The sequence below is a fragment of the Canis lupus genome, chromosome 19 (assembly GCF_003254725.2).
Source record: "Canis lupus dingo isolate Sandy chromosome 19, ASM325472v2, whole genome shotgun sequence".
Classification (NCBI taxonomy): domain Eukaryota; kingdom Metazoa; phylum Chordata; class Mammalia; order Carnivora; family Canidae; genus Canis; species Canis lupus.
The window spans coordinates 20,321,465-20,334,038 of record NC_064261.1 but is presented as its reverse complement, the minus strand read 5'-3'; the positions used below and the strand labels follow the sequence as shown (position 1 = coordinate 20,334,038).

Below are 12,574 nucleotides of genomic sequence, written 5' to 3'. Positions count from 1 at the left end.
ACTCAAATACGAAAACTAACCTGGCACCTAAAGGAGCTGGAGAAGGACCAGCAAATGAAACCTTCACCCAGCAGAAGACGACGGTTAATAAAAATTCGAGCAGAACTCAATGAAATAGAGAGCAGAAGAACTGAGGAAACACATCCACAAAACCAGGTGGTGGACCTCTGAAAGAACCAATAAGAGAGAGAAAAACCATGAAGCCAGCCTTATTAAAAGAAGAGAGAAAAGACTCCAATTAACAAAAACATGAATGAGAAAGGAGAGATCACCACCACCACGTAGGAAATACAAGCGATCTGAAAAACTCATCCTGAGCAGCTATACGCCAATAAATTGGGCAATCGAGAAGAAACGAACGCATTTCCGGAAAACCACAAACTACCAAAAACGGAACAGGAAGACACAGAAAACCCCAACAGGTCAATATCCAGGGAGGAAGTTAAAAGCAGTCATCATCAAAGACCTCCCAGGACACAAAAGTCTAGGGCCGGATGGCTTCCTGAAACACTGTGGAACACGTCGGAAAGAAACTGAGGAAGACACAAAGAGATGGAAAAGGGTTCCACGCTCCTGGGTTGGAAGAATTGATATTGGGGAAAATGTCAACGTGACCCAGGGCAATATACACAACTAATGCAATCCCTGTCAGAAATAGCACGGACTCTCTTCAGAGAGCTGGAGCAAGTCCTCTGAAGGCTGGTGTGGAATGCGAAAAGACCCCGAACGGCCACGGGAAGAGTCGCCAAGAAAACCACTGCGGGGGCAGCACAATGCCGGATTTCACGTTGTGCCACGAAGCTGTGACGGGCAAGACAGTGGGATACTGGCGCAAAAACAGACACGCCGATCAATGGAACAGAAGAGAGCATCCAGAGGTGGACCCTCAACTCTATGGGCAAACTAATATTCAGCCAGGCAGGAAAGACCATGCACGGGGAAAAAGAAAGACAGTCTCTTCAATAAATGCTGCTGGGAACACTGGACAGCCACACGCAGAAGAATGAAACTGGACCATTCCTCTCACACCATACACAAGGATAAACTCAAAATGGATGAAGGATCTCAATTTTGCAAGACAAGAGTCCATCAAAATCCGAGGGCAGGACAAAGGCAACAACACCCTTCTTGAACTGGGCCACAGCAACTTCGTAGAAATGACATCAGCCACGAAGGCCAGAGAAACAAGAGCGAAGAAAAGGATTGCTGGGACTTCACCAAGATGAGCAGGTTCCACACAGCAAAAGAAACACCCGACAAAACTCAAAGCCAACCCACAGAGTGGGAGAAGACATGTGCAAATGACCCTGTCAGGTAAAGGGCCAGTATCCAAGATCTCTGAAGAACTTCTGCAACTCCACAGCAAAGAGACCAACGATCCAATCCGGAAGACGGGCAAGAGACATGAATGGAAATGTCACAGAGGAAGACTAGGCATGGCCGACAAGCACGTGAGACAATGCTCCGCATCACTGGCCGTCAGGGAGATATGGGTCAAAAGCACCACGAGATCCCACCTGACCACCCAGCGACTGCGGTGAACGTTAACAAGATAGGAAACAGCGAAGGTCGGCGAGGATGTGGCGAAAAGGGAACCCTCTTGCACTGCTGGTGGGAATGTGACCTGATGCAGCCACGCCTGGAAAACCGTGTGCAGGTGCCTCAGAGAGGTAACAACGGATCTGCCCTGCGATCCAGCATGGGGGTGCACTGGTGGAGATGTACCCCAAAGATACAGATGCGGGGAAACACCGGGACACGTGCACCCTGAGGTTTCGAGTTGCAATGCCCACGATAGCCACACTGCGGAAGGAGCCTCGGTGCCCATCGAAAGATGAATGGATAAGGAGGGCGAGTGGTCTCTGTACACGATGGAAGATTACTCAGCCATCAGAAACGACAAACACCCACCATTTGCTTCGATGTGGATGGAACCAGAGGGTATTATGGCTGAGTCAAAGAAAAAGAAGGCAGTCGGCGAAGGACAAACATTCTATGGTCTCGTTCTTTTGGGGAGTATGAAAAAAATAGTGAAAGGGAACAGAGGAGAAAGAAGAAAAAATGAGTGGGAGATGGCAGAAAAGGAGACAGAACAGGAGAGACTCCTAACCCTGGGAAATGAACAAGGGGTGGAAGAAAGGGAGGAACGCGGGGGGGGCGGGGTTGACTGGGTGACGGGCACAGAGGGGGGCACTTGATGCGATGAACACTGGGGGAGTTACACTCGATGTTGGCAAATGACCTCCAATAAGAAAGAAACCTATAAACAAACACACAAACCTCCCAAGACACAAAAGTCCAGGCCAGATGGCTTCCCAGGGGAATTCTATCCAGCGCTTCAAGAAGAAAGACTACCTATGCTACTAAAGCTGCTCCGAAAGATAGAAAGAGATGGAATACTTCCAAGCTCGTTCTTGGAGGCCAGCATCACCTTAACTCCAAAACCCAAGACCCCAAAAGGGGACAATGCTGGACCGATGTCCCTGATTAAGGCGGACGCACACCTTCTCCACAAGATATGAGCCAACAGGATCCGACGGGACACGATTAAGAAGTTACTCACCACGACCCAGTGGGGTTAATCGCCAGGGTGCAAGGCTGCTTCAGCACTCGGAGAACACTCGATGGGCTTCATCAGATCTGCAAGAGAGAAAACAAGAACCAGATGATCCTCTCAAGAGACGCAGAGGAAGCATTTGACAAAATACGGCATCCATGGCAGATCCAAACCCTTCAGAGTACAGGGATAGAGGGAACGTCCCTCAGCATCTTCAAATCCATCTACGAAAAGCCCGTGGCAAATTATCATCCACAATGTGGAAACACTGGGAGCCTTTCTTCGAACATCAGGAACGAGAGACAGGGATGTCCACCCTCACCACGTCTTCTCAACATACTACTAGACATCTCGGCCTCAGCAATCAAGCGACAGAAAAAATAAAAGGCATTCACATTGGCAAAGAAGTAGTCAAACTTGCCCTCTTCACCGATGGCATGCATGGTACTGTACCCGGAAAACCCAAAAGACTCCACCCCAAGATCGTAGAACTCATACAGCAAATTCGGCAGCGTGGCAGGATCCTAAATCTATGCCAAGAAATCAGTCACCTCTCTATACGCCAACGATGACTCTGAAGAAACAGAAATTAAGGAGTCGGTTCCAGTGACAACTGCACCCAAAAGCATGAGATACCCAGGAATACACCTAACCAAAGAGCTAAAGGATCTCTACCCCGAAAAACCACGGAACACATCTGAAAGAATTGAGGAGGACACTAAGAGATGGAAAACTATCCCATGCTCCTGGATTGGAAGAATTCATATATTGGGAAAATGTCAACGTGACTGACCCAGGGCAATTTACACATTGATTGCAATCCCTATCATCAAAAATACCAAAGGCTCCCTTCAGAGAGTCGCCACAAATCATCTGAAGATTAGTGTGGAATCAGACAAGACCCCGAATGCCCAGGGCAATATTAGAAAAGAAAACCACAGCTGGCGGCATCACAACGCCGGACTTCAGGTTGTGCTACAAAGCTGTGCTCATCAAGACAGTGTGCTACTAGCAGAAAAACAGACACACGGATCAATGGGACAGAAGAGAGAAATCCAGAAGTGGACCTCAACTCTACGGTCAGGACCATATATTCGACCAAGCAGGAGAGACCATCCACTGGAAAAAAGACAGCCTCCTCACTAAAGGCTGCTGGGAAACGTTGGACAGCCACATGCAAAAGAATGAAACTGGACCATTCTCTCACACCATACACAGAGATAAAACTCAAAATGGATGAAAGATGTAAATGTGAGATGAGATTCCCTCAAAACCCTAGGGGAGAACACAGGCAAACGTCCTTCCCGAACTTGGCCACAGTAACTTCTTGCAAGATACACCCGTGAAGGCCAGAAAACAAAGCAAAGATGAACTATTGGGACTTCATCGGGATGAGAAGCTTCCGCACAGCCAAAGAGACACTCAACAAAACCAAGAGACAACCTCCAGAATGGGAGAAGCTACGTGCAAATGACCCGTCAGATAAAGGGCCAGCATCCACGATCTCTAAAGAACCCATTCAACTCAACAGCAGAGAAACCAACCATCCAATCCGGAAATGGGCAAAAGACACGAACCGAAATGGCACAGAGCGAGACGTCGACGTGGCCGACAAGCCCATGAGAAAATGCGCCGCATCACTGTTATTTCCATCAGCGAAACACACGTCAAAAGCACAACGAAATCCCCACCTTACACCGGTGAGAATGGGAACATTGGCCAGACAGGAAACCACAAATACTGGACAGGATGTGCAGAAAGGGGAACGATTTCAAAATTCAACAATTTCAGAGGTAGCCATATTCACCTGAAAGGGACCAAGGGGGAGGGGGGCATGCTGCCGGCCAGGCTGGGGAGCTTAGGGAGGGACCTGAGAGCGGGGAGGGGGTGGGGGGAGGAGGAACAGCCAAGGGCCTTGGGGGGCCTGGGGGGGACCAGCAGCCCAGGCCCTCAAGCCACCGCCCAAGGCCCTGCCCTGACATTGCAAGGTGCCTGCATCCTAACCCCTCTGAGCAGCCGCGGATGGGTTCGGCGGCACCTCCCCAGAGCCCCGGTGGAGGGGCCCCACACCTCCCTGAGCCGCTCCTGTGAGACCTGACATGACACGTAGGAGGCCCCGCCGCCGCCCCCCTCCGAGAACAGGTGCCACCACTCCTCCCCCGCGCAGCCCTCTGCCCGGCACCCTGGCGGGGCCAAAGGGTAGGTCCGCCGGGCTCGCCACGGGGGCGCCTCCCATGCGGCCCCCAAGACTCACTGTCCCCCTCCGGTCCCCCAGCACCCGCCGCGCCACCAGCGAGGGCCAGATTTGCCTCTCGCACAGCCACCCCCGGGGCCCGTCACGCCTCCCGGGGCCCACGCTGACCTGCGCGCCGGGGGCCGAGGCCTGCAGAGCCGCTGCCGCGAAGCCCGGAGCGCGGGGAACCGCGGGGAAACCGCGGGCCTGACTGGGGCCGGGCCGCGCAACCTCCTGCACGTGCCCAGGTCGCCGCATCTGGGCACAGCTCCATCCTGCGGCCACGCCCCGGCCCCCTTCAGGTCACGCTCGGGGTCAGGCGCCTGGGCAAGCTCCACCCCGCCCCCGCCACGCCCCCCGCAGACCTGCCACACAGAGGCCCCGCCCTCCCGGAGCCTACAGGGGACCCGAACCTCCTCTGCCCTCCCCCCTCTAGTCTAGTCGGGGCGCCGGGGCCGAGGCCAAGTTGCGCCCCTGCTCAGTCCCGAGGGACACCTGCTCACGGAGGCACGGAGCCTCTCTCTGGCTCTGTGTCTCCATCCCTGTCCCTCCGTCCCGGTCTCTGTCTCTCCCTCACTGTCTCCTCGCTCTCCCTCCCGTCTGGCCCTGTCTCCCTCCCAGTCTCTCTGCCTCTGCCCCCACCCCCCCTCCCCAGCTCTCTCTCTCCTCCCTCGCCCTCCCAGTCTCCGTGTCCCTCCCAGTCCTTTCTTCTCTTACTGCCTAGCATGGCCTGTCCCTCGCTGTCCTCTCTCTCCCTGTCTCCTGTGCCTACCTTCTTGTCTCTCGGACTCTCACTTGTCTCCCTCCCTGTCTCATTCTCTCCATCCTGTCTCTGTCTCGCTGTCTCCTCCCTCCCTGTCTCTGACTCTCCCCTCCTGTCTCTCGGTCTCCCTCCCTGCACCTTGGTCTCTCCCCTCTGTCTCATCTCTCCCTCTCTGTCTCTTGGTCTGTCTGTCCCTCCCTGTCTCTGGATCCTTCCTTCCCTGTCCTGTGTCTCTCCCCCATCTCGATCTCTCACCCCCGTCGTCTCAGTCACTCCTCCCTGTCTCCATCTCTCTCTCCCTCCCTGTCTCTCGGTCTCCCCCTCGCTTTCTCTCCGTCTCCCTGCCCACCTCTATCTATCTCTCCCTCCCTGTCTCTGTCCATCCCTCCACTTCTGTCTCTCCTTCCCTGCCTCGGTCTCTCCATCCCTGTCTCTCGCCACCCGTCTCCATCTGTCCCTCCCTGTCTGTGTGTCTCCATCCCTGTCTCTCTCATCCTGTCTCTCGGCCTCTCCCTCACTGTATCTCGGTCTCCCTCCATGGCTCTGGCTCTCACTCCCTGTCTCTCTGTCTCCCCCTGCCTGTCTCTCGGTCTGTCCCTCCCGGTCTCTCGGTCTCTCCCTCCCTGTCTCTGGGTCTGTCCCTCCCTGTCTCTCGGTCTCCCTCCCTCTCTGTCTCTCCCACGGTGTCTAGATCTCACCCTCCTTCTCTCTGTGTCTCGGTCTCTCCCTCCCAGGCTCTCGGTGTCTCCCTACCTGTTTCCCTGCCTCTCCCTGCCTGTCTTTCTGTATCTCCCTCGCTGTCTCTGTCTTTCCATCCCTGTCTCTCTGACTCTCCTTCCCTGTGTCTGTGTCTGTCTCTCCCCGCTGCCCCATCTCAGTCTGTCCCCGCCCTGCCCCCCACCCCGTCTCCTCTCCCGCCCTCTCTCTGACTCTCGCTCCCTGTCTCGCCGACTCTCCCTTCCTGTGTCTCTGTCTCTCTTTGCGTCTCTGTCTCTCTGCCAGTCTCTGTGTGTCTCCCTTCGTGTCTCCCAGTCTCTCACTCCGTCTCGTTCTCTCCATCCTGTCTCTGTGCTCCCCTCTCTGTGTCTCAGTCTCCCTCCCTTTCTCTCTGACTCTTCCTCCCTGTCTCTCAGTGTATCCCTCCCGGGCTCTCGGTGTCTCTCGTCTCTGTCTCTGTCTCTCCCTCCCTGTCTCTCTGACTCTCCTTCCATGTCTGGCTCTCTCCCTCGCTTCCTCATTCTTCCTCCTTGTCTCGGTCTCTCCCTCACCATCTCGCTGTCTCTCCCTCCCCATCCCTATCTCTCCCTCCCTGTCTGTGTCCCCCTCCCTGTGTCTGTCCATCCCTCCAGTTCTGTCTCTCCTTCCCTCTCCACGTTAATGAAACAAAGGATGAGAACCGTAGGATTCTCTCAATAGATGCAGAAAAAGCATTTGACCAAATAGACCATCCTTTCATGATGAAAACCTTCTGCTGGGTACGCAACCTGGGAAAAAAAACCTCAATTACCATAAAACCCATGTACAAACGACCCAGAGAGGGAACGTGCTCTTCATTGGGAAAAACCTGGAGCTTTTCCCTTAAGGTCAGGAACACGACAGGGTGTCCACCCTCAACACTCTCGTTCGGCAGAATAGTAGTGGTCCTCGCTTTCCAGCGACATTCCGAAACAGAAAAAAAGGCGTCCGGATCGGCAAAGAAGTCAAACTCTCACTCTTCACAGAGGACATGACACTCTATGTGGGAAACCTCACACAAATCACTAGACTAGATCGTACGTAAGGGATCTATCCAACAAGACGACCTAACTAACGATCGTGGGTATCTATGCCCTGAATGTGGGAGTTGCCACGGATATCAATCAATCGCTAAGCAAAGTTAAGACATACTTAGATAATAATACCCTTTTACTTGGAGACTCGAATGCGGCGCTTTCTGCAATTGACAGGTCTTCCAGGCACAGCATCTCCAAAGAAACAAGAGCACTAAAGGATACAGTGGACCAGGTGGATCTCACAGATATTTACAGAACTTTACATCCAAATGCAACTGAATTCACATTCTTCTCAATTGCACGTGGAACTTTGTCCAGAAGAGACCACATACTGGGTCACAATCAGGTCATAATCGATACCAAAACTTTGGGATCGTCCCCTGCATATTTTCAGCCCATAATGCTCTGAAACTAGAGCTCAACCACAAGAAGTTGCAAGGATTTCAAACACGTGCAGGTTAAGGACCATCCTGCTAAAAGGTTGAAAGGGTCAACCAGGACATTAGAGAAGAATTAAGAAAATTCACGGAAACCAATGAGAACGAAGATACAACCAACCGTTCAGAATCTCTGGGATACAGCAAAAGCGGGTCCCAAAATAGGGGAAAGACATCGCAATACAAGCATCGATCCAAACACTGGAAAGAACTCAAATACGAAAACTAACCTGGCACCTAAAGGAGCTGGAGAAGGACCAGCAAATGAAACCTTCACCCAGCAGAAGACGACGGTTTAATAAAAATTCGAGCAGAACTCAATGAAATAGAGAGCAGAAGAACTGAGGAAACACATCCACAAAACCAGGTGGTGGACCTCTGAAAGAACCAGATTAGAGAGAGAAAAACCATGAAGCCAGCCTTATTAAAAGAGAGAGAAAAGACTCCAATTAACAAAAACATGAATGAGAAAGAGATCACCACCACCACGTAGGAAATACAAGCGATCTGAAAAACTCATCCTGAGCCGCTATACGCCAATAAATTGGGGCAATCGAGAGAAAACGAACGCATTTCCGGAAAACCACAAACTACCCGACCAACACGGAACAGGAAGACACAGAAAACCCCAACAGGTCAATATCCAGGGAGGAAAGTTAAAGCAGTAGTCATCATCAAAGACCTCCCAGAACACAAAAGTCTAGGGCCGAGGGCTTCCTGAAATCACTGTTGGAACACGTCGAGAAAGAAACTGAGGAAGACACAAAGAGATGGAAAAGGGTTCCACGCTCCTGGGTTGGAAGAATTGATATTGGGGAAAATGTCAACGTGACCCAGGGCAATATACACAACTAATGCAATCCCTGTCAGAAATAGCACGGACTCTCTTCAGAGAGCTGGAGCAAGTCCTCTGAAGGCTGGTGTGGAATGCGAAAAGACCCCGAACGGCCACGGGAAGAGTCGCCAAGAAAACCACTGCGGGGGCAGCACAATGCCGGATTTCACGTTGTGCTATCAATGGAACAGACACTCATTGGACCTCTCCGCTCTGGGAACTGACAGTCCTGCTGGACCTTCCTTCCACTGGTGTCTCATCTCGATCTCTCACCCCCGAGGTCTCAGTCAACATCTTGTCTCTCAGCCTGTCTCCCAGTCTCTGCTTCCCTGATGGTGTCTCTCGCCACCCGTCTCCAACTGTCCCTCCCTGTCTCTCCATCCCTGTCTCTCGGGCCTCTCCCTCACTGAGATCTCGGTCTCCCTCCATGGCTATGGCTCTCACACCCTGATCTCACTGACTCCCCCTGCCTGAACTCTCGGTCTGTCCCAGCCGGTGGTCTCTCCCTCCCTGCTCTGGGTCTGTCCCACCCTGACGGTGTCTAGATGTACCCTCGCTCCCTGTCTCGCCGACTCTCCCTTCCTGTGTCTCTGTCTCTCTTTGCGTCTCTGTCTCTCTGCCAGTCTCTGTGTGTCTCCCTTCGTGTCTCCCAGTCTCTCACTCCGTCTCGTTCTCTCCATCCTGTCTCTGTGCTCCCCTCTCTGTGTCTCAGTCTCCCTCCCTTTCTCTCTGACTCTTCCTCCCTGTCTCTCAGTGTATCCCTCCCGGGCTCTCGGTGTCTCTCTGTCTCTGTCTGTCTCTCCCTCCCTGTCTCTCTGACTCTCCTTCCATGTCTGGCTCTCTCCCTCGCTTCCTCATTCTTCCTCCTTGTCTCGGTCTCTCCCTCACCATCTCGCTGTCTCTCCCTCCCCATCCCTATCTCTCCCTCCCTGTCTGTGTCCCCCTCCCTGTGTCTGTCCATCCCTCCAGTTCTGTCTCTCCTTCCCTCTCCACGTTAATGAAACAAAGGATGAGAACCGTAGGATTCTCTCAATAGATGCAGAAAAAGCATTTGACCAAATAGACCATCCTTTCATGATGAAAACCTTCTGCTGGGTACGCATACTGGGAAAAAAACCTCAATTATCATAAAACCCATGTACAAACGACCCAGAGAGGGAACGTGCTCTTCATTGGGAAAAACCTGGAGCTTTTCCCTTAAGGTCAGGAACACGACAGGGTGTCCACCCTCAACACTCTCGTTCGGCAGAATAGTAGTGGTCCTCGCTTTCCCAGCGACATTCCGAAACAGAAAAAAAAGGCATCCGGATCGGCAAAGAAGTCAAACTCTCACTCTTCACAGAGGACATGACACTCTATGTGGGAAACCTCACACAATCACTAGACTAGATCGTACGTAAGGGATCTATCCAACAAGACGACCTAACTAACGATCGTGGGTATCTATGCCCTGAATGTGGGAGTTGCCACGGATATCAATCAATCGCTAAGCAAAGTTAAGACATACTTAGATAATAATACCCTTTTACTTGGAGACTCGAATGCGGCGCTTTCTGCAATTGACAGGTCTTCCAGGCACAGCATCTCCAAAGAAACAAGAGCACTAAAGGATACAGTGGACCAGGTGGATCTCACAGATATTTACAGAACTTTACATGCAAATGCAACTGAATTCACATTCTTCTCAATTGCACGTGGAACTTTGTCCAGAAGAGACCACATACTGGGTCACAAATCAGGTCATAATCGATACCAAAACTTTGGGATCGTCCCCTGCATATTTTCAGCCCATAATGCTCTGAAACTAGAGCTCAACCACAAGAAGTTTGCAAGGATTTCAAACACGTGCAGGTTAAGGACCATCCTGCTAAAAGGTGAAAGGGTCAACCAGGACATTAGAGAAGAATTAAGAAAATTCACGGAAACCAATGAGAACGAAGATACAACCAACCGTTCAGAATCTCTGGGATACAGCAAAAGCGGTCCCAAATAGGGGAAAGACATCGCAATACAAGCATCGATCCAAACACTGGAAAGAACTCAAATACGAAAACTAACCTGGCACCTAAAGGAGCTGGAGAAGGACCAGCAAATGAAACCTTCACCCAGCAGAAGACGACGGTTAATAAAAATTCGAGCAGAACTCAATGAAATAGAGAGCAGAAGAACTGAGGAAACACATCCACAAAACCAGGTGGTGGACCTCTGAAAGAACCAATAAGAGAGAGAAAAACCATGAAGCCAGCCTTATTAAAAGAAGAGAGAAAAGACTCCAATTAACAAAAACATGAATGAGAAAGGAGAGATCACCACCACCACGTAGGAAATACAAGCGATCTGAAAAACTCATCCTGAGCAGCTATACGCCAATAAATTGGGCAATCGAGAAGAAACGAACGCATTTCCGGAAAACCACAAACTACCAAAAACGGAACAGGAAGACACAGAAAACCCCAACAGGTCAATATCCAGGGAGGAAATTAAAGCAGTCATCATCAAAGACCTCCCAGGACACAAAAGTCTAGGGCCGGGTGGCTTCCTGAAACACTGTGGAACACGTCGGAAAGAAACTGAGGAAGACACAAAGAGATGGAAAAGGGTTCCACGCTCCTGGGTTGGAAGAATTGATATTGGGGAAAATGTCAACGTGACCCAGGGCAATATACACAACTAATGCAATCCCTGTCAGAAATAGCACGGACTCTCTTCAGAGAGCTGGAGCAAGTCCTCTGAAGGCTGGTGTGGAATGCGAAAAGACCCCGAACGGCCACGGGAAGAGTCGCCAAGAAAACCACTGCGGGGGCAGCACAATGCCGGATTTCACGTTGTGCCACGAAGCTGTGACGGGCAAGACAGTGGGATACTGGCACAAAAACAGACACGCCGATCAATGGAACAGAAGAGAGCATCCAGAGGTGGACCCTCAACTCTATGGGCAACTAATATTCAGCCAGGCAGGAAAGACCATGCACGGGGAAAAAGAAAAGACAGTCTCTTCAATAAATGCTGCTGGGAACACTGGACAGCCACACGCAGAAGAATGAAACTGGACCATTCCTCTCACACCATACACAAGGATAAACTCAAAATGGATGAAGGATCTCAATTTTGCAAGACAAGAGTCCATCAAAATCCGAGGGCAGGACAAAGGCAACAACACCCTTCTTGAACTGGGCCACAGCAACTTCGTAGAAATGACATCAGCCACGAAGGCCAGAGAAACAAGAGCGAAGAAAAGGATTGCTGGGACTTCACCAAGATGAGCAGGTTCCACACAGCAAAAGAAACACCCGACAAAACTCAAAGCCAACCCACAGAGTGGGAGAAGACATGTGCAAATGACCCTGTCAGGTAAAGGGCCAGTATCCAAGATCTCTGAAGAACTTCTGCAACTCCACAGCAAAGAGACCAACGATCCAATCCGGAAGACGGGCAAGAGACATGAATGGAAATGTCACAGAGGAAGACTAGGCATGGCCGACAAGCACGTGAGACAATGCTCCGCATCACTGGCCGTCAGGGAGATATGGGTCAAAAGCACCACGAGATCCCACCTGACACACCAGCGACTGCGGTGAACGTTAACAAGATAGGAAACAGCGAAGGTCGGCGAGGATGTGGCGAAAAGGGAACCCTCTTGCACTGCTGGTGGGAATGTGACCTGATGCAGCCACGCCTGGAAAACCGTGTGCAGGTGCCTCAGAGAGGTAACAACGGATCTGCCCTGCGATCCAGCATGGGGGTGCACTGGTGGAGATGTACCCCAAAGATACAGATGCGGGGAAACACCGGGACACGTGCACCCTGAGGTTTCGAGTTGCAATGCCCACGATAGCCACACTGCGGAAGGAGCCTCGGTGCCCATCGAAAGATGAATGGATAAGGAGGGCGAGTGGTCTCTGTACACGATGGAAGATTACTCAGCCATCAGAAACGACAAACACCCACCATTTGCTTCGATGTGGATGGAACCAGAG

At 51.6% G+C, this 12,574-nt stretch overlaps 1 pseudogene; it reads right to left on the bottom strand.

Moving 5' to 3' along the window:
* LOC118351466 (integrator complex subunit 4-like) overlaps nt 1-12,574 on the bottom strand; it is a 217,047-nt pseudogene that overhangs the window by 102,555 nt on the left and 101,918 nt on the right.